This window comes from Pristiophorus japonicus, chromosome 7 (genome assembly GCF_044704955.1).
Source record: "Pristiophorus japonicus isolate sPriJap1 chromosome 7, sPriJap1.hap1, whole genome shotgun sequence".
In the NCBI taxonomy this organism is placed as follows: Eukaryota; Metazoa; Chordata; class Chondrichthyes; family Pristiophoridae; genus Pristiophorus; species Pristiophorus japonicus.
The window spans coordinates 227,860,882-227,887,120 of record NC_091983.1 but is presented as its reverse complement, the minus strand read 5'-3'; the positions used below and the strand labels follow the sequence as shown (position 1 = coordinate 227,887,120).

The 26,239-nt window shown below is 47.5% G+C and overlaps 1 pseudogene; it reads right to left on the bottom strand.

Moving 5' to 3' along the window:
• Positions 1-2,851: 2,851 nt before the first annotated feature.
• LOC139267540 (U2 spliceosomal RNA) lies at positions 2,852-3,085 on the bottom strand (annotated as a pseudogene).
• Positions 3,086-26,239: the final 23,154 nt, after the last annotated feature.

The following is a 26,239-nucleotide window of genomic DNA, read 5'->3' as shown; positions in this document are numbered from 1 at the left end:
TGAGAATCTGGAGTTTTTTTCATTCATTTTATGTTCCTGAAGGTTGAAGGATGTTGGTGCTGGGACAGAAACATATCCCCATTTCATTACCCAGTGTCGGCATCAAACATTCCCAGGGCAGGTACAGCACGGGTTAGATACAGAGTAAAGTTCCCTCCACACTGTCCCATTAAACACTCCCAGGGCAGGTACAGCACGGGTTAGATACAGAGTAAAGTTCCCTCTACACTGTCCCATTAAACACTCACAGGGCAGGTACAGCACGGGTTAGATACAGAATAAAGCTCATTCTACACTGTCCCATCAAACACTCCCAGGGAAAGTACAGTACGAATAGATACAGAGTAAAACTCTCTCTACACTGTCCCATCAAATACTCCCAGGGAAAGTACAGTACAGATACAGAGTAAAACTTCCTCTACACTGTCCCATCAAACACTCCCAGGGCAGGTACAGCACGGGTTACATGGAGAGTATGGTGAAACAGGCTCGAGGGGCTGAGTGGCCTCCTCCTGTTGCTATGTAACTAGGGATGGGCAGTAATGCCAGCCTGGCCAGCGACATCCACATCCTGAGAATGAATTAACGATGATTGTCTGTTGATTTCCCACTACACACACCGTGATTTCCCTGAATCACTCCGTGTGATATTAGTCCCAATTCCCCAACTCCCAGCTCTGCTCATTTCACATGATTTACAGCACTACACTAAGAACATAAGAACAAAAGAAATAGGAGCAGGAATAGACCATTTGGCCCCTCGATCCTGCTCCGCCATTTAATAAGATCATGACTGAATTGATCATGGACTCAGCTCACTTCCCTGCCCGCTCCCCATAACCCTTTATTCCCTTATCGTCAAAAATCTGTCTATCTCAACCTTAAATATATTCAATGATTCAGCCTCTACTGCTCTCTGGGGCAGAGAATTCCACAGATTTACAACCCTCTGAGAGAAGAAATTTCTCCTCATCTCAGTTTTAAATGGGCGGCCCCTTATTCTGAAAATATGTCTCCTAGTTTTAGTTTCCCTATGAGTGGAAACATCCTCACTGCATCCACCTTGTCGAGCCCCCTCATTATCTTATATGTTTCGCTAAGATCACCTCTCATTCTTCTGAACTCCAATGAGCATAGTCCTGACCTACTCAACCTATCTTCATAAATGAACCCCCTCATCTCTGGAATCAACCTAGTGAACCTTCTCTGAACTGCCTCCAACGCAAGTATATCCTTCCTTAAATACGGAGACCAAAACTATACGCAGTACTCCAGGTGTGACCTCACCAATACCCTGTATAGTTGTAGCAGGATATCTCTGCTTTTATACTCCATCCCCCTTGCAATAAAGGCCAATGTGTAAAGGGCGAGATAAATGAGCAAAGCTCGATGGAATTCGATCCTCGATGGACAGCCCGATCGATCAAAATAAAAAGTAGGAGAATTGAGAAACGTGACGGGAAACATCAGCTGAGGCCGAGACTCGGGGGCAGAGCGTAATCTGAAATCTGCCGTCATTTATTGTCTGTCCCCAGGGAACAAAGGCAGTCGTTTCACTCTGAGCGAGAACCAGGTCTGAAACCCTCCAGCTCTGGGCCACAGACAGTAAAGAAAGAAAGGACTTGCATTTCTATAGCGCCTTTCACCACCTCAGGACGTCCAAAAGTGCCTCACAGACAATGAAGTATTTTTGAAGTGTAGTCACTGTTGTAATCTAGGAAACGTGGCAGCCAATCTGCACACTTTAAGATCTTCATCAAGAATGCAGTGAGATCTTATACATTTAACTGAAAAGACAGATGGGACCTCGGTTTAACATCTTATCTCAATGACGGCACCTCTCAGTATTCTCTCAAAACTGCCTCTCCAACAGTGCAGCGTTCCCTCAGTACTGCCCCTCCAACAGTACAATGCTCCCTAAGTACTGCCCCTCCAACAGTGCAGCTCTCCTTCAGTACTGCTCCTCTGACAGTGCAGCTCTCCCTCGGTACTGCCCCTCTGACAGTGCAGTGCTCCCGCAGTACTGCCCTGCTGAATCGAGCACTCCCTTAGTACTGCCCCTCCGACAGTACAGCGCTCCCTTAATACTGCCCTTATGAATCCAGCACTCCCTCAGTACTGACCCTCCTATAGTGCAGCTGGGAGTATTGCACTGGGAGTGTCAGCATTAATTATGGGATCTGGAGTGGGACTTTAACCCACGACCTTCTGACTCAGAGGCGAGGGTGCTGCCCACTGAGCCATGGCTGATATCTAATTAGTGCCAAACTCACTATTTCCACCACCGGCGCACCATGGTTGCAGAGTGTACCATCTACAAACGCACTGCAGCAACTCGCCAAGGCTTTTTCCCTTCAAACACTCCCTCCCTCACAGCCCTGTGAGAGAACCTTCACCACACGGACCGCAGTGGTTTAAGAAGGTTCACCACCACCTTCTCAAGAGCGACTTGGGATGGGCAATAAATGCCGGCCTTGCCAGCGACGCCCACATGCAGAGAATGAACGAAATGGTTCTCCCTCCTGCCTGCCCTCTGTCTCTGTCCTGCTGTGGGTGTCAGGAACAAACCATCGATTTTCTCCACAATTGCAGAGAATGTCAATGAATGAAATGACTGCCCTGATCTCAGCATCCCAGCAACATCAGTCACTGCTCCTACAGCGCAGTTTACATTGAATTAAAAGGTTGGTATTTAATTGTAAACATTTTTTTTTAATGTTTTATTCATTGCCAATCTTTCCAATTCTTTGTCAGATCAACTTGTCAGATCATAAACGCCAAAGGTCACCTTACGCCCAAACAAAGATCACTCTGCGCCAATGATTTTGCTCTTAGCCAAAAGGCCTAGAGCCAAGGCTGCACCGTTCCTGGAAGTACTGCAATACCAGGTTCGTGCATGGAGTTGAATGGGACGTCCCCCACCCATCTCCATGGAGGTGGACGGGGCAAGCCCCCCACCCACCTCCTATTTCCAAAAAACATAGGAGAACCACCTTCCTGATCCAGGGAGAACCACTTTCTGGTCATGGTTACTCCCCTGTCAGGTCAGTTACGCATGATCTTAGCCAAAAGGCCGAGAAGGGGGCAGGTTGCTAGCGCTGTTGGGGAGGGTTTCAACTAATTAGGCTGGGGATGGGCAACAGGATGTATCATTAGTCATGGAGGCCGGGTCATTGAATATATTAAAGGTGGAGAGAGACAGATTTTGAACGACAAGGGAGTGAAGGGTTATGGGGAGTGGGCAGGGAAGTGGAGCTAATTCCAAGATCAGATCAGCCATGATCTTATTAAATGGCGGAGCAGGCAAGAGGGGCCAGTGGCCTACTCCTGCTCCTATTTCTTATATTAGAAAGGAGAAACAAGGTGCACGAAGGATTGGGGAGACAGATAGCACTAGAGTAAGAAATAGTACGATATTCGGTAGGGTCAGACTAAGAAAGAACACAAGAAGGTGTAAGAGCGGTTTACAGTGCATGTGTGTGAATGCATGAAGTGTGGTAAATGAGGTTGGTGAGCTGCAAGCACAAATAGACAGATGGGAATATGATGTTGCGGCGATAACAGAGATCTGGCTCAATAAAGGGCTGGATTGGGTATTAAATATTCCTGGAAATAAGGTGTTCAGGAAAGAAAGGGAAGGAAAGAAAGGAGGTGGGGTGGCAGTATTGATTAAGGAGATTATTACAGTGCTGGAAGAGAGGATGTCTTGAAGGGGTCAAGGACAGAATCTATTTGGTTAGAGTTGAGAAACAATCGAGGTGCCATTAAACTACTAGGTGTATTCTATAAGTCACCAACTAGTGGGAAGGATATAGAGCAGCAAATCTGCAGGGAAATTACAGAGAGGTGCAAGAACTATAGAGTACTGATAGTAGGGGACTTCAACTATCCTAATATAGGTGGGATAGTAATAGTGTAAAGGGCAGAGAGGGCGAAGAATTTCTGAAGTGTGTTCAGGAGAACTTTCTTGAACAGTACGTTTCTGGCCCAATGAGGAAGGAGACATTGCTGGATCTGGTTCTGGGAATGAGGTGGGTCAAGTAGAGCAAGTGGCAGTAGGGGAGGATATAGGGAACAGTGATCATAGTATCATAAGGTTTAGATAGGGAGCAATCTAGAGTAAAAATACTTAATTGGAAGAAAGCCAATTTCAGTGGGTTGAGAATGGATCTTGTTATGTCCAGAATAGAGTAATGTGATTGAGTACTGTCGACGTGAGTAAGTGTGACCAAAGTCTCTTTATTCTAACTTCAGAGTGTTGGAACAGCATGGGAGGCCTGCTTATATACAGTGCTCCCAAGGGATGCTGGGATCCCTTGGAACTCCAACAGACATGCCCTCTGGTGGCGGTAGAATGCTGGTTACATAGGGTTGCATACATAATAGATATGGTCTGTGTAAATTGCAATGTGTGGACACATGGCTGATGACATTTTGGCAGGAAGAACGATGAGAGGCAATATAAACTATAGGGTACAATTCTAAATGGGAGAGACCTGGGGGTATATGTCGACAAACCATTGAAGGTGGCAGGGCAGGTTGAGAAAGCCGTTGAAAAAGCATAAGTGATCCTGGGCTTCATCAATAGATGCATAGAATACAAAACCAAGGAAGTGATGATGGATATTCAAGGATACTTAAATTGGGAACTAAATATTCCAGGATACTTAAATTAGGAATTAAATATTCCAGGATACTTAAATTAGGAATTAAATATTCCAGGATACTTAATTTTTAGAAGAGATAGGGAAAATGGAAAAGAAGGATGGAGAGCCCTGATAATACATAGAAACATACATTGAATCATACATAGAAAATAGGTGCAGAAGTAGGCCATTCGGTCCTTCGAGCCTGCACCACCATTCAATAAGATCATGGCTGATCATTCCCTCAGTACTCCTTTCCTGCTTTCTCTCCATACCCCTTGATCCCTTTAGCCATAAGTGCCATATCTAACTCCCTCTTGAACATATACAATGAACTGGCATCAACAACTCTCTGCGGCAGGGAATTCCACAGGTTAACAACTCTCTGAGTGAAGATGTTTCTCCTCATCTCAGTCCTAAATGGCCTATCCCTTATCCTCAGACTATGTCCCCTGGTTCTGGACCTCCCCAACATTGGGAACATTCTTCCTGCATCTAACCTGTCCAGTCCCATCAGAACTTTATATGTTTCTATGAGATCCCCTCTCATCCTTCTAAATTCCAGTGAATAAAGACCCAGTCGATCCAGTGTCTCCTCATATGTCAGTCCCGCCATCCCGGGGATCATTCTAGTGAACCTTCGCTGCACTCCCTCAATATCAAGAATGTCCTTCCTCAGATTAGGAGAACAAAACTGAACACAATATTCCAGGTGAGGCCTCGCTAAGTCCCTGTACAACTGCAGTAAGACCTCCCTGTTTCTATACTCAAATCCCCTAGCTATGAAGGCCAACAAACCATTTGCCTTCTTCACCACCTGCTGTACCTGCATGCCAACTTTCAATGATTGATGTATCGTGACACCCAGATCTCGTTGCACCTCCCCTTTTCATAATCTGCCACCATTCAGATAATATTCTGCCTTCGTGTTTTTGCCCCCAAAATGGATAACCTCATATTTATCCATATTATACTGCATCTGCCATGCGTTTGCCCATTCATCTAACTTGTCCAAGTCACCCTGCAGCCTCTGAGCATCCTCCTCAGAGCTTACACTACCACCCAGCTTAGTGTCAGCTGCAAACTTGGAGATATTACACTCAATTCCTTCATCTAAATCATTAATGTAGATTATAAATAGCTGGGGTGCCAGCAGTGAGCCCTGCAGCACCCCACTAGTCACTGCCTGCCATTCTGAAAAGGACCCATTTATCCCGACTCTCTGCTTCCTGTCTGCCAACCAGTTCTCTATCCACGTCAGTACATTACCCCCAATACCATGTGCTTTAATTTTGCACAACAATCTCTTGTGCGGGACCTTGTCAAAAGCCTTTTGAAAGTCCAAATACACCACATCCACTGGTTCTCCCTTGTCCACTCTACCAGTTACACCCTCAAAAAATTGTCGAAGATAATAAAGGATGGGATAAAGACAGTAGAGAGAAAGGATCTTAGCTTGGAAAATCAAGAAGTAGAATCAGTTTGGGTGGAGCTAAGAAACAGCAAAGGGCAGAAAATATTGGTGGGAGCTGTTTGCAGGCCCCCATGCTGTAGTTGTAATGTAGGGCAGAGTATAAATCAGGAAATTAGAGGCGCTTGTAACAAGGGTAATACCGTAATCAAGGGGGACTTCAATCTACATACAGACTGAGCAAACCAAACTTGTAGTAATAATGTGGAGGACGAATTTATGGAATGTGGACAAGATAGTTTTCCAGATCAGTATCTTGAGGAACCAATTAGGGAACAGGGTATTTTACATCTCGTATAGTGCATTGAGAAATGGTTCATTAATAACCTTGTATTAATGGGGCTCTTCAGGAAGAGTGACCATAATATGATAGAATTTTATGTAAGTTTGAAAGTGATGTCGTTAAATCCGAAACTCGGCTCTTAAATCTAAACAAAGCAACTACATAGGTATGAGGGGTGAGTTGGCTCAGGTCAATGGGGAAACTATATTAAAATGTATGATGGTAGACATGCAATGGATAGAATTTAAAGAATTAATATATAATTTACAACAAATATACATTCCTTTAAAACACAAAAACCCCACAGGATAAGTAGTCCAACCGTGCCTAACAAGAGAAATTAAATATAGTATTAGCTCAAAGGAGGAGGCTTATAATGCTTATAATGTTGCCAAAAAGAGTAGTCAGCCTGACGATTGGGAGAATTTTAGGATTCAGCAAAGGACTACAAAGGAATTGATAAAGAAAGGGAAAATAGAATATGAGAGTAAACTGGCAAGAGACAAAAAAACAGACTGTAAAAGCTTCTATAGGTATGTAAAAATTAAAAGATTAGCAAAAGTTAATGTGGGTCCCTTGCAGGCTGAGACAGGAGAAATTATAATGGGGAATAAGGAAATGGCAGAGAAATTAAACAAATAATTTGTATCTGTGTTCACGGAAGAAGACGCAAGAAAGCTCCCGGAAACGGTGGAGAGTTGGTAACCATTGGACACAGATTGAAGGTGAATGGCCTCCTCCTGAGCTGTATCATTCTATGATTCTATTACATTACAATTATATTACATTACAATTCTATTACGAGACTTTTCACCAACTAGCGAATCTAAAGGCCAAAAAGGAGATAAGAGTCGATGTTAATGATACGGAGAATCTTAAATAACAGATTCTCCTTTCCGCAAGTGACTGAATCCGACCATTAGAAGGAAATCCGAGATCTTACTCGCTCTCAGAAAATGCGTCTGGCCATGTAATTTCATATTTCTCAATGTTGTTGACATTTCAATGAATGAAATCTCAGTGTGGCCGCCTTTATCTGTGGGCCTGGTCTCCAGCTCGCTCCAACCAGCTTCTATTGAGGGTTAGTTGTTGTTTTTCACAGGCCCAAAGCCTGAGATTGAGGCCCATCGATTTAACACAAAGGGCACGAAATTGCCCCTTTCCTTAAAGCCTGTTACCACCGCAAATCAGCGGCCAGGCTGCGGAGTGGAATGTCCGCTGACTTTTGGTGGAATGGCCGCTGATAGCCCAATTGCCCTCCCGAGTTTTCCTGGCAGTGCCACGATTCCCCACTTACCACTCCGCTGCTGCCGATCCATCTTAACCGTGTCATCACCGTGTGCATCGCCGATCTAACCTCCCCGACAGCGACAATCCCCTCGGAAAATCTTCGGCCTGCCTGATGGTGACAAAACAAGCTTTTCCCAGTGGTCCAGTGAGGCTGTGGCCTTCTGCAGCGGCGGTGCAGCTTCCGTTAAAGGGGAGGGCCCACTGCTGCCATGTTTTTTTTGTCAGCCGACGAACATGTTGGCCCGACAATTATGTCCCCGGGTTCAGCAGGGCCACCAACAGGCAGCCTGATACACCCTCTTGAGTGTCAGGTCGCTGGCCCGGCTGAAACCCTCCCTGGTGGCCCAGTGGGTCGAAGTTTTGAAATCGTGGTGAAGCAGCGCCATGATGATGTCATCGCGGTGGTGACTCCGCACCGCCCCCAACTTCCACCCCTCAGTTGCTGTCACCGCCATGTCTTTGCCCCTCAGATGTAATCACTGCCCCCACTAAGACCGACTTCCGGATCAAAACAAACAAAACCAGTCAAATGTCGCTCAACAGACGAACTGAATCGCAGCTGCGGTAAAAACCACAGAATCGGGGTTCTGGGCGGGGGGCAATTTCTACCCCTAAGATTCTGGACAGAAAACGGAGCAGGAAATGATGGGCCTCCCCCAGCCCTTTGGGCCTGGGCTACGGGTGAACTGAGATCAGGGACACGAGCCTCCTATTGGCCCAGTCACTGTGGCTCTGAGTCCCCTTACTGAGCAAGTCAGGGAGTGCAGTTTCAAAAGCTGCTTTTATCCATTAAAATAAACCATGTAATAAAGTAATAACACTGACAGGATAATGTTACCACGCTGAGCACTGATTATGGGCTGTTGAGTGTGTCTGGAGTTTGTAATGAACACACTGAGTGTAATCTCTCTTTCACCAGCTGACGATTATTCCACATTCCCCAGTGAATATATTTCCATATTCAGTCGCTGTTTGTGTGAACTGATCACATTCTCCAGTCAGCTTTGTGAATAAATCCACTTCCAATCGTCCTCCGCCGCTGATTGGAGGCACCTTAGGGAATGAGTCGTGTGTTGGAATCATTCAAATATACGTAGAATGTACAGCACGGAAACAGCCCATTCGGCCCATGCCGGTCTTTATGCTCCACTCAGTCTCCTCCCACCCCTCTTCATCTCACCCTATCAGCATATCCTTCCATTCCTTTTTCCCTCATGTGTTTATCTGGCTTCTGTGTGTTGTGTGATTGCACTGCTATAGTTAGGGTTAATATCCAAGGTTAATATTCAGTGTTAATATCCAGGGTTAATATCCATAGAAACATAGAAACATAGAAAATAGGTGCAAGAGTAGGCCATTCGGCCCTTCGAGCCTGCACCACCAATCAATAAGATCATGGCTGATCATTCACCTCAGTACCCCTTTCCAGCTTTCTCTCCATACCCCTTGATCCCTTTAGCCGTCAGGGCCATATCTATCTCCCTCTTGAATATATCTAATGAACTGGCTTCAACAACTCTCTGCGGCAGAGAATTCCACAGGTTAACAACACTGAGTGAAGATGTTTTTCCTCATCTCAGTCCTAAATGGCTCACCCCTTACCCTTACCCCTGGTTCTGGACTTCCCCATTGGGAACATTCTTCCTGCCTCTAACCTGTCCAGTCCCGTCTGAATTTTATATGTTTCGATGAGATTCCCTCTCATTCTTACTAACTCCAGTGAATACCGGCCCAGTCGATCCTTTCTCTCCTCATATGTCAGTTCTGCCATCCCTGGAATCAGTCTGGTGAACCGTCGCTGCACTCCCTCAATAGCAAGAACGTCCTTCCTCAGATTAGGAGACCAAAACTGAACACAAAATTTCAGGTGAGGCCTCAGCAATGCCTGTACAACTGTATTAAGACCTCCCAGCTCCAATAGTCAAATACCCTAGCAATGAAGGCCAACATGCCATTTGCCTTCTTCACCGCCTGCTGTACCTGCATGCCAACTTTCAATGACTGAAATACCATGACACCCAGGTCTCAGTGCACCTCCCTTTTTCCAAATCTGCCGTCATTCAGATAATATTCTGCCTTCATGTTTTTGCTCCCAAATTGGATAACCTCACATTTATCCACATTATACTGCATTTGCCATGCATTTGCCCACTCACCTAACCTGTCCAAGTCACCCTGCAGCCTCTTAACATCCTCCTCACAGCTCACACCGCTACCCAGCTTAGTGTCGTCTGCAAACTTGGAGATATTACTTCATCTAAATCATTGATGTATATTGTAAATAGCTGGGGTCCCAGCACTGAGCCCTGCGGCACCCCACTAGTCACTGCCTACTATTCTGAGAAGGACCCGTTTATCCCTACTCTCTGCTGCCTGTCTGCCAAGCAGTTCTCTAACCACATCAATACATTACCCCAATACTATGTGCTTTAATTTTGCACCCTAATCTCTTGTGCGGGACCTTGTCAAAAGCCTTTTGAAAGTCCAAATACACCACATCCACTGGTTCTCCCTTGTCCACTCGACTGGTTACATCCTCAAAAAATTCTAGAAGATTTGTCAAGCATGCTGACTTGGACTGATCCTGTCACTGCTTTCCAAATGCGCTGCTATTTCATCTTTAATAATTGATTCCAACATTTTCCCCACTACTGATGTCAGGCTAACCGGTCTATAATGCCATTTTCTCTCTCCCTCCTTTTTTAAAAAGTGGTGTTCCATTAGCTACCCTCCAGTCCATAGGAACTGATCAGAGTTGATAGACTGTTGGAAAATGATCACCAATGCATCCACTATTTCTCGGACCACTTCCTTAAGTACTCTGGGATGCAGACTATAAGGCCACGGGCATTTATCGGCCTTCAATTTCCCTAACACAATTTCCTGACTGATAAGGATTTCCTTCAGTTCCTCCTTCTCACCAGACCTTCGGTCCCCTCGTATTTCCGAAAGGTTATATGTCTCTTACTTCGTGAAAACAGAACCAAAGTATTCGTTCAATTGGTCTGCGGTTTCTTTCTTCCCCATTATAAATTCACCTGATTCTGACTGCAAGGGACCTACATTTGTCTTCATTAATCTTTTTCTCTTCACATATCTATAGAAGCTTTTTCAGTCGGTTTTTATGTTCCCAGCAAGCTTCCTCTCATATTCTATTTTCCCCTCCTAATTGAACCCTTTGTCCTCCTCTGCTGAATTCTAAATTTCTCCCAGGCCTCAGGGTTGCTTCTTTCTCTGGCCAATTTACATGCCTCTTCCTTGGATTTTACACTATCCCTAATTTCCCTTGTTCGCCACGGTTGAATCACCTTCCCCGTTTTATTTTTACTCCAGACAGGGATGTACAATCGTTGAATTTCATCCATGTGATCTTGAAATGTTTGCCATTGCCAATCCATCATCAACTCTTTAAGTATCATTCACCAGTTTATTCTAGCCAATTCACGTCTCATACCATCGAAGTTACCTTTCCTTAAGTTCAGGACCCTTGTCTCTGAATTAACTGTGTCATTCTCCATCTTAATAAAGAATTCTACCATATTATGGTCACTCTTCCCCAAGGGGCCTCGCACAACAAGATTGCTAATTAGTCCTTTCTCATTGCACATCACCCAGTCTAGGATGGCCAGCTCTCTAGTTGGTTCCTTGACATATTTGTCCAGAAAACCATCCCTAATACACTCCAGGAAATCCTCCTCCACCGTACTGCTACCAGTTTGGCTAGCCCAATCTATATGTAGATTCAAGTTGCCCATGATATCTGCTGTACCTTTATTGCGCAAATCCCTAATTTCTTGTTTGATGCTGTCCCCAACCTCACTACTACTGTTTGGTGGTCTGTACACAACTTCCACTCGCGTTTTCTGTCCTTTGGTATTCCGCAGCTGTACCATACAGATTCCACATCATCCAAGCTAATGTCCTTCCTTATTAGTGCGTTAATTTCCTCTTTAACCAGCAATGCTACCCCACCTCCTTTTCCTTTCTGTCTATCCTTCCTGAATGTTGAATACCACTGGATGCAGAGTTCCCAGCCTTGGCCACCCTGGAGCCATGTCTCTGTAATCCCAAATATATCATATTCGTTAAGAGCTGCCTGCGCAGTTAATTCGTCCACCTTATTACGAATAATCCTCGCATTGAGGCACAGAGTCAGGCTTGTCTTTTTAACACTCTTGGCCCCTTTAGAATTTTGCTGTCATTTGGCCCTTTTTGATTTTTGCCTTGGATATCTCTGCCCTCTACTTTCACTTTTGTTGTTTCTATCTTTTACTTCTGCTCCCATTTTACTTCCCTCTGTCTCCTTACATCGGTTCCCATCCCCCTGCCATTTTAGATTAAACCCTCCCCAACAGCACTAGCAAACACTCCGCCTAGGACATCGGTTCTGGTCCTGCCCAGTTGCAGACTGTCCAGTTTGTACTGGTCCCCCCTCCCCCAGATCCGTTTCCAATATTCCAGAAATTTGAATCCCTCCCCCTTGCACCATTCCTCAAGCCGCGTAATCTTCTGAGCTATCCTGCATTTCCTACTCTGACTAGCACGTGGCACTGGTAACAATCCTGAGATTACTACCTTTGAGGTCCTACTTTTTAATTTATCTCCTAGCTCCCTAAACTCAGATTGTAGGACCTCATCCCATTTTTTACCTATATTGTTGGTACCTATATGTACTACAACAGCTGGCTGTTCATCCACCCCCTGCAGAATGTGCTGCAGCCGCTCCGAGACATCCTTGACCCTTGCACCAGGGAGGCAACATACCATCGTGGAGTCTCGTTTGCAGCCTATCTATTCCCCTTACAGTAGAATCTCCTATCACTATAGCTCTCCCTGTCATTTTCCTGCCCTCCTGTGCAGCAGAGCTACCCCTGGTGCCATGGACTTGGCTGCTGCTGCCTTCCCCTGATGAGTCATCTCCCCCAACAATACCCAAGGTGGTGTATCTGTTTTGGAGGAAGATGCCCGATGGGGACCCCTGCACTACCTTCCTTCCACTGCTCTTCCTGATGGTCACCCATTCCCTATCTGCCTGTGTAAACTTTACCTGCGGTGTGACCAACTCACTAAACATGCTATTCACAAGATCGTCAGCATCGCAGATGCTCCAGGCTTAATATCCAGGGGTTAACATCCAGGGGTTAATATCCAGGGTTACTATCCAGGTTAATATCCAAGGTTAATATCCAGGGTTAATATTCAGGGTTAATATCCAGGGTTAATATCCAGGGTTAATATCCAGGTTTAATATCCAGGATTAATATCCAGGGTTAATATCCAGGGTTAATATCCAGGATTAATATCCAGGATTAATATCCACTGCCTTTCTGTTACACGCCATTAATCAGTGGTTAGGCCCCAGCTGGAGTATTGTGTCCAATTCTGGGCACCACACTTTAGGGAGGATGTCAAGGCCTTGGAGAGGGTGAAGAGGAGATTTACTGGAATGGTACCAGGGATGAGAAACTTCAGTTATGTGAAGACTGGAGAAGCTGGGATTGTTCTCCTGAGAGTAGAAAAAGGTGATTTAATAGGGGTTTTCAAAATCATGAGGGGTTTTGATAGGAGAGTAAATCAGGAGAATGTTGTTTACGCAGAGAGTTGATGTGATCTGGAATGCACTGCCTGAAAGGGCGGTGGGAGCAGATTTAATAGTAACTTTCAAAAGGGCATTTGATAAATATTTGAAAAGGAAAAATTTCCAGGCTATGGGGAAAGAGCAGGAGAGTGGGACTAATTGGATAGATCTTTCAAAGAGCATGCACAGGCCCGATGGGCCGAAAGGCCTCCTTCTGTTCTGTGAGATTTGTGTATCTCTGAACACCACGACACGGGAATAGAGACATTCCACACGTCCTGCTCCTCCCGTGTTCCCCAATCATCTTCCTGAGGTATTGGGGTTTACTGACCAGCTGAGGGACACGGGCACATCTAAAGGGGGCGATCTTTACCCCGGGACATCTCAAACTCACCACAACCCAACATCAGCAAAATCAAAGCAGCAGCAATATTGAGACAAACAGATTGATGGGAGTGACATTTCAATCTGCGCATCGCAAAAGGAAAATTGTTTACAGAGGATATTGGAAGTGAGAATCAATCCCACCTGATATGGACTTTCTGGACCCCAACCTGATCCTCATGAATATTTCCTGGGATGGATGAGCTGCTTCGGGGAGTTTACAGAAGGTTCAGAGAGCGACAAATCATCTTTATTCATGAAATACTAAGCCTGATTCTCCGTTAGTTTATTGTGTCTGCGAGCGTGTCTGTGTCGATTTGTAGATAGCTGTGTGTGTGTGTTTGTGTCTTTGTGTGTTTGTATAAGTGTGTCAGTCGTTGTGAGTGGACGTGAGTGTGTGTGTGTGAGTGTGTGTGTGTGTGTGTGTGAGTGTGTGTGAATGTGTGTGTGTGTCTGAGTGTGGGTGTGTGTCTGAGTGTGGGTGTGTGAGAGTGGGTGTGGGTGTGTGTGAATGTGTGTGTCTGAGTGTGAGTGTGTGTGAGTTTGTGTGTCTGAGTGTGAGTGTGGGTGTGTAAGTGAGTGTGTGTGTCAGATGGAGCAGCGTCTTTGTGTGTTTGTTTTAGTGTGAGTCGTTATTCATGTGAGTCTGAGTGTGCGTGTGCAGTCCCTCAGTACTGCCACTCTGAAAGTGCAGCACTCCCTCAGTATTACCTAACCGACAGTGCAGCACTCCCTCAGTACTGCTCCCCTGACAGTGCAGCAGTCCCTCAGTACTGCCCCTCCGACAGTGCAGCACTCCCTCAGTCATCATCGTCATAGGCAGTCCCTCGAACGAGGATGAATTGCTTCCACAAATTCAGAGGTGTTTCGATGAAGGACCCGATATTCCAGTCTTGAACTCCAATTGAGGGGATGGAAGATGCCTGTGCGTGAATTTTTTAAACATGTTGTGACTGTTGCACACCAGGCACCACACGGGCTTGACAGAGCTATATCTTAGTCCAGTGGCAAGGATTAACCAAGACGACTGGAGACCTGCTCTGCTGCACGGACCTAGCGTGCACATATCACAGTGTGGGCTGGCCCGTGCTGCCCCTGGGCCCTCGGCTCTTCTGGGCCCCGTACCATCATCTGTCGCACCTCCGCCACAATTCCTCGCCGGTCCTCCGCCATAAACATTCACCGCATCTCATCACAAGCACTCGCCGCTCATGCGCCCCGGCCTTCCCACCCCTCTGTACCTGCCGAGGTTCCTGCCCACGCTGCAAAACGGCAACCAGGGTTTTGATGACGTCACCTAGTCGCCCATCTCAAAATCCTTGGAGCAGCTCGCGCTGGAGGTTGAATTGGTATGCCACTCCAGCTCTTTTGCATCACGACCTGTGAAGCTTTTCTCTCGCAGGTCTTCCCTTAGTACTGCCCCGCCGACAATGCAGCACTCACTCAGTACTGCCACTCGAACAGTGCAGCACTCCCTCAGTACTGCCGCACTGACAGTGCAGCACTCCCTCAATACTGTTGTTGCAACAGTGCAGCGCTCTATCAGTACTGCCGCTCTGACGGGGCAGCACTCACTCAGTTCTGTCGCTTCTACAGGCCAGCACTCCCTCAGTACTGCCGCTCTGACAGTGCAGCACTCCCTCAGTTCTGCCGCTCTGACAGTGCAGTGTTCCCTCAGTACTGTCGCTTCAACAGTGCAGTGTTCCCTCAGTACTGCTGCTCTGACAGTGGAGCACTGCTTCAGTACTGCCCCCTCTGACATTGCAGTGTTCCCTCAGTACTGCCCCTCTGACAGTGCAGCACTCCCTCAGTACTGCCGCTCTGACAGTGCAGCATTCCCTCAGTACTGCCGCTCTGACAGTGCAGCACTCCATCAGTTACACGCTCAGAATGTCGGCCTGTGGGAAAGGATTTGTTGAGCAACTATTAGAGTATAGAGTGTCTCTGTGGTGAGCGGAGAGATCTGTCGAGGGAGGTGAATCCCTGAGATCACAGAACGATGTAATGCCCTGGGATGGGAGATGATTGTGGAAACAATCTTGTCTTCTCACAAGGTTCACGTTGTGTCAGAAAGATTTTAACTAGAATAAGCTGTGAGTGATCAGCAGCACATTCCAAAGCCCGGAGCCTCTGGGAATGAGCCTTCATTCCCTGTAATTGATTCTCAGCCGTTTGGTTCCAGTGAGGAGAATTATAGCAGAGAATGCGAGGTTAGGAAGGAGCATTAAACACTCAGAGGCTTTCAGCACAATCTGCACCAAGAAAGCTATTTCTCGACAACAAATATCTCCTTCGAGCGGAGAAGGTACAGGGGAGATTTAATAGAGGTGTTCACAATTATCAGTGGCTTTGATCGAGTAAATAAGGAGGAACTGTTTCCAGTGGCAGGAGGCTCGGTAACCAGAGGACACAGATCTAAGGTCATTGGCTAAAGACCCAGTTGGGGAGATGAGGAGAAATGTTGTGATCTGGAATGCGCTGCCTGAAAGGGCGGTGGGAGCAGATTCAATCGTAACTTTCAAAGGGAATTGGATAAATACTTGAAGTGGAGAGATTTGCAGGGTATGGGGAAAGAGCGGGGAGTGGGACTAATTGGAAGCTCTTTTAAAGAGCCGGCACAGGCCCGATGGACCGAATAGCCCCCCCTGTGCTGTCTGATTCTGTGATTCTATGAAACTGTGACAGACTCTGACAGCAGCTCTGCGCAGATTGTGAGGCGACTCACAGATGATTCACTTTCTCCTGCGATCGGCCTTTTACATTTCTCACTGAGTGAGCTCACGATCTTTCATTTTATTGCCACGATTGTCCGTTTAATCATTGGGGGAAATTATTGCTGCTTTTTCCTGATTTCCCAGTTTCTGATGAACCTTTACATTATTTAACAGCCAGTGTGAGGCGAAGGTTTATTTAGGAGACTATGCTCACAGACTGGTATTATGGTCTGTGTGATCATTACCTGCTCAGAGACTGTGTCAGCACAGGTTTAATAGCTTCACACAATCCAGTCAGTCCCTTAGGTTTCTCAACACAAGAGTCGCTGCTCACAAATACTGCAATAAATGTGGCAATGAGCAAGATGGCATTTTCACCACAGATACATTTCAATTCACAGAAGTGTTATAAAGTGAAGGGTTTGATGTGAGAATGGCAGACTGGGGAATTTGCTGAGGTTTGTGGATTTAAGGAAATCCTCTCATTACAAAAGACATGTGATTTATGTAACGCATTTCACCACCACAGGAAGTCCCAAAGCGCTTCACAGCCAATGAAGTACTTTTTGACGTGTAGTCACTGTTGAAATGTAGGAAACGCAACAGCCAATTTGAGCACAGTAAGCTCCCACAAACAGCAATGTGATAATGGTCGATAATCTCTATTTTACGTGATGTTGTTCAGGGATAAATATTGACCAGGATACATGGGAGTGCTCCCCTGCTCTTCTTCAAAATATTGCCATGGGATTTTATTCATCCACCTGAGAGAACAGACAGGGCCTCGGTTTAATGTCATTAAACAACAGCTTGCATTTATATAGCGCCTCTCTTGGAAACCCTTCCAAGGCGCTTCATAGGTGTGTAATCAGACAATATTTGTAACTGAGACACGGAAGGAGATATTAGGACAGGTGACCAAAAGCTTGGTCTCTGAGGTAGGTTTCAAGGAGCGTCTTAAAGGAGGAGAGAGAGCTGTAGGGGTTTAGCGAGGGAATTCCCGAGCCTTGTGCCCAGCCAGCTGAAGGCACAGGCATCAATGGTGGAGCGAAGGGAGTGGGGGATGGACATGAGGCCTGAATTGGAGGGACGCAGAGATCTCGGAGGGTTGTAGGGCTGGAGGAAGTTTCAGAGATAGGGAGGGGTGTAGGGTGGGAGGAGGTTACAGGGATAGGGAGGGGTGTAGGGTGGGAGGAGGTGACAGGGATAGGGAGGGGGGTTAAAGGGATAGGGAGGGGTGTAGATAGGGAGGGGGTTAAAGAGATAGGGAGGGGTGTAGGGTGAGAGGAGGTTACAGGGATAGGGAGGGGTGTAGGGTGGGAGGAGGTTACAGGGATAGGGAGGGGTGTAGGGTGGGAGGGGGTTACAGGGATAGGGAGGGGTGTAAATTGGGAGGAGGTTACAGAGATAGGGTGGAGGTGACAGGGATAGGGAGGGGTGTAGGGTGGTAGGAGGTTACAGGGATAGGGAGGGGGTTACAGGGATAGGGAGGGGGTTACAGTGATAGGGATTACACTACTGCGTTAATAACAAACAGTGTCCCTCAGTTTCATTCTTTGGGCAGTGACTGGGGAACGAGAGTGCTGAGGGTCATGGGGACGTCTCTCTGCTTAAACCCATCATCTGATGGAATGATGATCAGATGGACCTTGGAATAAACACCTTGTCTGCGATTCCATTAATCACTGGCAGCAATTAACAGGACATTCAATTGCTGACTAGTTCCCCAACTTGTCATGTAGCAGTCCCTCTGAATCTATGAGATTCAGCATAATGGGTGTTAAGTGGTTGATTCCTTCATCTTCCAGCCCTCTCAAGGTGACTGATTTAATTTGCGATTATAATAGCCTTAGGTTGAGATGTTTTGACTGCAATGATTTTCTGTCCTTGTCGCTCAGTGTCTGAAGCCCAGGACTGGGGATGAGCTTGTTGGTCTGCCTGGTGTAAGAGTGTGGAGTGAGGTGAAAGGTTAAGGCTAAGTACGAGCAGATAATAATGTTTCTCATCCTTAAGGACCTGTCCAACTCCCTTTTAAAATTATTTATGGAATCAGCTTCCAGATCCCGACAACTCTCTGAGTGAAAACAATTCTCTTCATCGCCCTCTCGATCTTTTGCCAATGATTTTAAATCTATGACCTCTGGTTATGGACCTACACACCAGCAATAATAGTTTTTCTCTATCTTCTCTATCAAAACTCTATCAAAACTCCTCATCATCTTGAAAACCTCTATTATCCTTCTCTGTTCCAAGGAGAACACCCAAATTTTTCCAACCTCTTCCCAGAACTGAATCCATCATCCCTGATAATATCCTGGTAAACCCCCTCGCTACCCTCTCTAAGGCCTTTACATATTTCCAGAACTGCAGTGCCCAGAATTGTCCACAAACTCCAGCTGAGGCCTAGCCAATGATTTATAAGCTTCAATCATGATCTCTTTGCTTTTATATTCTATGGGCCCAAGTTTACCCCCCGGGGTTAGAACGGCACACTTCCGTGTGTTGCACCGACTTTTTAAGAACAGAAATGGCGCCTATTCTTTACCTTGGTATTCTCCCCGCCGTCCGGTCGATCCAGGCCCTTGGCGCAGTGCAGCAGAACGCGTGGAGGGCGGAGCCAGGTCCTGGCGCTGAAAACAGTGCCGGGACCTCTACACATGTGCGCTCGAGTGTGCACGCATGTGCAGTGGCTCCTCGCAGCCCAACGCTCTGCAGGCTGCGTGGGAGAGGCCCGAAGATTGCCATCCCTCGCCCTGACAGAATAGGCTCCCCGGGCATTGAACTTCGGGACTCGGGCTTCCCTCCTGTTCATCTCCACCCCCCCCTCCCTCCCTCCCGTTCAGCTCCTCCTCCTCCCTCCCTCCTGCTCAGCCTCCCTCCCTCCCTCCCATTCAGCTCTCCCCCTCCCTCCCTCCGTTCAGCCTCCCTCCCTCCCGTTCAGCTCTCCCCCTCCGTCCCTCCTGTTCAGCTCTCCCCCTCCCGTTCAGCCTCCCTAACCCTCCCGTTCATCCACCCCCCTCCCTCCCGTTCAGCCTTCCCCCCCCTCCTCCCATTCAGCCTCCCTCCCTCCCATTGATCCTCCCCCCCATCCCATTGAGCCTCCCTCCCTCCTGTTCAGCCCTTACCCCCCTACCTCCCCCCTCCTCCCTCCGTCCCTCCCATTCAGCCCTTTCCCCCCTCCCTCTCCCCTCCCGTTCAGCCCCGCCCCCCTTCTCTCCCCCCTCCTCCCTCCCCCCTCCTCTCCCGCCTCTCTCCACTCCCTCCCTGCTCCTCTCCCCCCTCCCTCCCACTCTCATTCCCCCTCATCTTCCCCTCCTCTCCCCCCTCCTGTCCCCCCTCCTCTTCCCACCCCCCTTCCCCCTCCCTCCCCCCCTCACTCTCCCCTCCTGCTCTCCCCCTCCTCCTCTCCCTCCCCCACCTTGACCCACTCCACCCCATCCCTCCTGCTCTCCCTCCCCCTCCTCCACCCCCTCCCCCCTCCTCCCCCTCCCCCCTCGCTCCCCCACCTCTCGCTGTCAGAAACACAGAGACTCACTGACAGAGACAGATAGAGAGACACTGACACAGACAGAGAGAGAGAGAGACACTGGGGAGGCCCCATCCCAGCACACTTTTGGAGGGCTCCCGGTGCTGCAGTAGGTGAGTAGAAACTTAATCTTTTATTTATTGATTGATTTTTTATTATTTTTTTATTTTTTATTATTTAATTTTTTTTGATTGATTTAATGATTGATTTATTGATTTATTTATCATTTATTATTGATGATGGTTCTTTATTTGTAAAAGTGAAGTGTTTAATATTTGTAAACCCCCTTCCCCACCCCCCGCCCCCCATCTCTCGTTACCTACGCCTGATTTATAAGTTTAGGCAAGGTTTTTCTGAGCGTACAAAAATCGACACTTACTCCATTCTAAGTTAGTTTGTAGTAAGTTTTTGCTGCCTAAACTTGCAAAACAGCCGTAAGTGGCTGGACACGCTCCCTTTTGAAAAAAAAATCTGTTCTAAAATGAAACTATTCTAACTCACTAGAACTGGAGCAAACTAAATGCTGAGAATTGCAATTTCTATGATGCTCCATTCTAAACTAGTTGCTCCAAAAAAAATAGGAGCAACTCAGGCCGAAACTTGAGCCCTAAGGCTCTATCTAGTACTGAGGGAGTGCTGCGCTGTCAGAGGAGCGGTACTGAGGGAGTGCTGCACTGTCGGAGGGTCAGTACTGAGGGAGTGTTGCACTGTCGGAGGGTCAGGACGAAGGGAGTTCTGCACTGTCAGAGGGGCAGTGTAAAGTCCTTACTCTATAGCATGAAACCACACGAGGCACATTCTGGGAACAAGGTCACTCTCTGACCTTAACTCTTTATTCACAGGACTCCAAGTGATGGCCCTGCGTGGGAACTCTGTTTTTATACATGTGTGATCAGACAAGGAGTGTCTCCCACAAGTTCACCCCTTGTGGTCAAGGTGTGCATCTAGGTTGAGTGTATACAGTAATACAGTGGTGTTACATTGTGGTTACATACATGACATCACCTTCCCCCCCGCAAAGTCTTATTGGGATCATAGGTTTAGTCTTTCAGGTGGTCTACACTCCCTCGTGGAGCATCGCAGTTGGGGCTTTGGTTGTTGGACACTGACGTGAGTGTCTGTTACCTGTGGTGATTCCGGCCTGTCCGGGCTGAACGCAGGGACAGTGCATTCCTCTGATTACTCTTGTTGCTCATTCACTGGCGGTGTTGTGAGCTCCATCTCATGGTCGTTCTTCAGGTTCCTCTGTGTCGATGCTGAACCTTTTTTTTCTTGGTCCAGATGCTTACGGCATATCTGACCATTGTTGAGTTTTACCACGATGAACCTATTCCCCTCTTTGTCAATTATAGTACCCTCAAGCCATTTGGACCCCGTGGCGTGATTGAGGACGAATACAGGATCATTTATTTCTATACATCTCCCCCTCGTATTACGGTCATGGTACTCGTTTTGTGACTTGCGCTTGCCCTCAACTATGTCGGTCAGGACTGGGTGAATGAGGGACAACCGAGTTTTGAGTGTCTGTTTCATTAGTAGCTCTGTGGGCGGTACCCCTGTGAGCGAGTGCAGTCGGTATCTATAGGCCAGCAGGAGGCGCGATAGGTGGCATTGTAGGGAGGGTCCTTGAATTCTGAGCAAACCTTGCTTAATGACTTGGACCGCACGTTCCGCCTGGCCATTGGAGGCCAGCTTGAACGGCGCAGTCCTGACTTGGTTGATGCCATTGCCTGACATAAACTCTCGGAATTCGTAGCTTGTGAAACATGGGCTATTATCGCTAACCAGGATGTCCGACAAGCCATGGGTTGCAAAGATCGCATGGAGGCTTTCCACAGTGGTGGATGACATGCATGAATTCAGAATGATGCACTCGATCCATTTCAAGTACGCATCTACCACAATAAGGAACATCTTACCCATGAACGGGTCCGCGTAGTCAACATGAATGCGTGACCATGGCCTGGTGGATCAGGGCCATGGACTGAGCGGGGCCTCCCTGGGGACATTGCTCAGCTGGGCACACGTCATGCACCTGCAAACACAGTGCTCCAGGTCTGAATCAATCCCAGGCCACCATACGTGTGACCGGGCAATGGCCTTCATCAGCACAATGCCTGGGTGCTCGCTGTGGAGTACCCGGATGAATGCCTCCCTGCCCTTCTGGGGCATAACTACCCGGTTGCCCCATAGTAAGACGTCGGCTTGGATGGAGAGCTCATCCATCCATCTGTGGAACGGTCTGACCTCTTCAGGGCATGCTCCTTGTGCGGGCGCCCAATCCCCAGTCAGGACACATTTCTTAATCAGGGATAGGAGGAGATCTCTGTTTGTCCAGATTTTGATCTGGCGGGCTGTGATGGGGGAGCCTGCGCTGTCAAAGGCATCGACAGCCATGACCATCTCAGTGATTTGCTCCGCTGCCCCCTCAGTGGTGGCCACTGGAAGCCTGCTGAGCGCATCAGCGCAATTTTCAGTACCGGGCTGGTGCCGGATGGAGTAGTCATAAGCAGCCAGCGTGAGAGCCCATCGCTGTATGCGAGCTGATGCGTTGGCATTGATAGCCTTGCTGTCAGATAACAGGGATGTTAATGGCTAATGGCTTGTGGTCCGTCTCTAACTCAAACTTCCTACCAAAGAGGTACTGAAGCATTTTTTTTACACCATAGACACATGCAAGCGCTTCCTTCTCAAACATGCCATATCCACGTTCTGCTTGACCTGGAGACATAAGCCACAGGTTGTAGTTGACCCTTAGCATTGCCCCACTGCAACACGTACCCAACCCCAGAGGACGATGCATCGCATGTAAAAAAAAATTTTTTACAGGGGTCATACAGGGTCAACAACTTATTTGAACAAGGTAGGTTTCGTGTCCGATCAAAAGCCCGTTCTTGACAGTTCCTCCAAAACCAATCGCAACCCTTACGCAGGAGCACATGTAGCAGCTCCAACAACGTGCTCAAGTTCGGCAGAAAGTTCCCGAAATAGTTCAACAGTCCGAGGAATGGACGCAGCTCCGATATGTTGCAGGGCCTGGGTGCTCGTCGAATCGCCTAAGTTTTGGATTCGGTGGGCCGAATCCCATCTGCAGCAACCCTGCTGCCCAGAAACTCAACCTCAGGAGATAAAAACACGTATTTGGACTTCTTCAGTCGCAGGCCTACCCGGTCTAGTCGGCATAGCACCTTCTCCAGGTTGTGGAGGTGTTCCTCGGTGTCTCGACCCGTGATGAGGATGTCGTCCTGGAATACGATCGTTCCAGGAATGGATTGAAGCAGGCTTTCCATGTTTTGTTGAAAAATCGCGGCCGCTGATCGAATGCCAAATGGGCACCTGTTATAAATGAACAGTCCCTTGTGCGTGATGATGCTGGTCAGTAGTTTGGATTCGTTGGCCAGTTCCTGGGTCATGTAAGCTGAAGTGAGGTCCAAATTGGTCAATAGCTTGCCGCCTGCCAGCGTGGCGAAAAGGTCCTCTGCTCTCGGGAGCGGGTATTGATCTTGAAGGGACATCCGATTGATGGTGGCCTTGTGGTCGCCACAGATCCTGACAGAGCCATCCGCTATTAGTACGGGAATCATGGGGCTCACCCAGTCGCTGAATTCAACAGGCGAGATGATGCCTTCTCTCAACAGCCGGTCCAATTCGCTCTCGATCTTTGCACGCATTACATACGGCACCGCTCTGGCTTTGTGGTGGTCTGGCCTGGTGTCTGGGGTGATGTGTATCACTACTTTAGTGCCTTTGAAAGTCCCGACGCCAGTTTGGAATAATGAATCGAATTGTTGCAGAACTTGTGAGCACGAACTTCGCTCCACAGAAGACATTGCGTGAACATCCCCCCATTTCTAGTTCATCTCGGCTAACCAGCTCCTCCCCAACAGTGCGGGACCATTGCCCGGGACAATCCAAAGCGGCAGCCGATTCACTAACCCGTTGTGTGTGACAGCCAACCTTGCACTGCCTAGCACCAGAATGATTTATTTTGTGTAAGTCCGTAATTGTGTCTCAACACGTTCTAATTTTGGTCTACTGGCTTTAAATGGCCGTAGCTTCTCAAATTGCTGAACGCCCATGAGTGACTGTCTGGCCCCAGTGTCCAGCTCCATGCATACAGGGATACTATTTAACAAAACCTTCATCATCATGGGTGGCGTTTTGGTGTATGAACTGTGAATATTCTCCACATGGACCCGCTGAACCTTGGCGTTCATCGATTCGCCCCAAAAGTCAATCCCGTCTCAGAGGGCCCTCTTCTGGTCCATCCGCCTCATATATCAGTCTGGTTGCAGGCTTCCTGCACATTCGAGCTAAATGGCCACTGAGATTGCAGTTCCTGCAGACAAACTGTTGAAATCTGCAAGATCTGGCTGGGTGTTTCCCCCACACCTCCAGCATGAGTTAAAGTTTCCATTGTTGGGAACAAAGGGACTATGGCTAGGCATTCCGCACTGACTGTCCCTTGGACTACTCTTAAGTACCCTATTAGTGGGTGTCAATGGCACAATCCCGGGCCGCATTGTCCACTGTGATGGCGTGAATGTCCGTTCAGCCTGCCACTGTCTCTGTTGCAGTCCTACTCTGGGGTCTATTGCTGCCTGGGGAATGTCGGACTGCCCCTGCCTGCCTGCGGGGCTCTGAATCGCATTGATGATGTTAACTCCCAGATCCCTCGCCACGTTAGAGACACAATTGTGCGCGTGTATTATTTTCGACTCTTCCTCCCCCGCCATGAAAGTTTGAGCTATCAACGCCGCCGCTTCCAAGGTCAAATCCTTGGTCTCAATTAATTTGCGGGAAATCCCCGCATGACCGATGCCCTCGATAAAGAAGTTCCTTAGCTTCTCCCCCCTGCAGGCTTAAAGAGGCTGGCCAAACACCAGAGGTCCGCTACGAAGTCCGGTATGCTCTGTCCTTCCTGACGTCGGTGGGTATAGAATCTGTGTCGGGCCATATGTATGCTACTCGCCGGTTTGAGTGCTCCCCGATCAATTTGCAGTTTTGTCCGCCGGCTTTTCGGGTGTTACTAAGTCCTTCATGAGCGCATAAGTCTTTGGTCCGCAGCTGGTCAAAAGGTGAGCCCTTCGCTTGTCGGCCGCTGCATCCCCCAGCCATTCTTTCATAACGAAGCTTTGCTGAAGCCTGTCGACAAAATCGTCCCAGTATTCCCCAACACAGTACCGTTCCTCTGTGCTACCGGTGGCCATTCTCGTGGGTCATGAATTCCCGTTTCTCGTCGCCAATGTAAAGTCCTTACTCTATAGCATGAAACCACATGAGGCACATTCTGGGAACAAGGTCATTCTCTGACCTTAACTCTTTATTCACAGGGCTCCAAGACGATGGCCCTGCATGGGACCTCCCTTTTTATACCTGTGTGATCAGGCAAGGAGTGTCTCCCACAAGTTCACCCCTTGTGGTCAAGGTGTGCATCTAGGTTGAATGTATACAGTAATACAGTGGTGTTACATTCTGGTTACATACATGACAGGCAGTACTGAGGGAATGTTGCACGGTGACCAAGGCTGGGAACTGAATATTCAGGGGTGTTTGACAATTCGGCAGGATAGACAGAAAGGAAAAGAGGGTAGGGTAGCACTGTTAATAAAGGATGAGTGAAATCAGTGCTGTAGTGAGGAATGATATTGGCTCAGAAGATCAAGATGTAGAATCAGTTTGGGTGGAGATAAGGAATAATAAGGGAAAGAAGTCACCGGTGGATGTAGTCTACAAGCCCCCTAACAATAGCTACACTGTTGGACGGAGTATAACTCAAGAAAGAATGGAGGCTTGTTGAAAAGGAATGGCAATAATCATGGACGGTTTTAATCTTCATATTAATTGAACAAGTCAAATTGGCCAAGGTTGCCTTGAGGAAGAGTCCATAGAGTATATCCAGGATGGTTTCCTTGAACATTACATTGCAGAACTAAACAGGGAGCAGGATATCGTAGATCTGATACTGTGTAATGAGACAGGATTAATAACTTACCTCTTAGTAAAGGATACTCTAGGAAAGAGTGATCATAGCATGGTTGAATTTCAAATTCAGTTGGGAGGGTGATAAAGTTTGATCTCAAACCAGTGTCCTGAGCTTAAATGAAGGCGATTGCAAAGGTATGAAGGCAGAGTTGGCTAAAATGGACTGGGAAAATAGATTAAAGTATAAGACGGTTGATAAGCAGTGGCGGATATTTAAGGAGATATTTTATAACTTTCAACAAAAATATATTCCATTGAGAAGGAAAGACTTTAAAAGAAATGAGAACCATTCCGGTTTAACAAAGGAAATAAAGGATGATATCACATTAAAAAAATGGCATACAAAGTGGTCAGGATTAGTG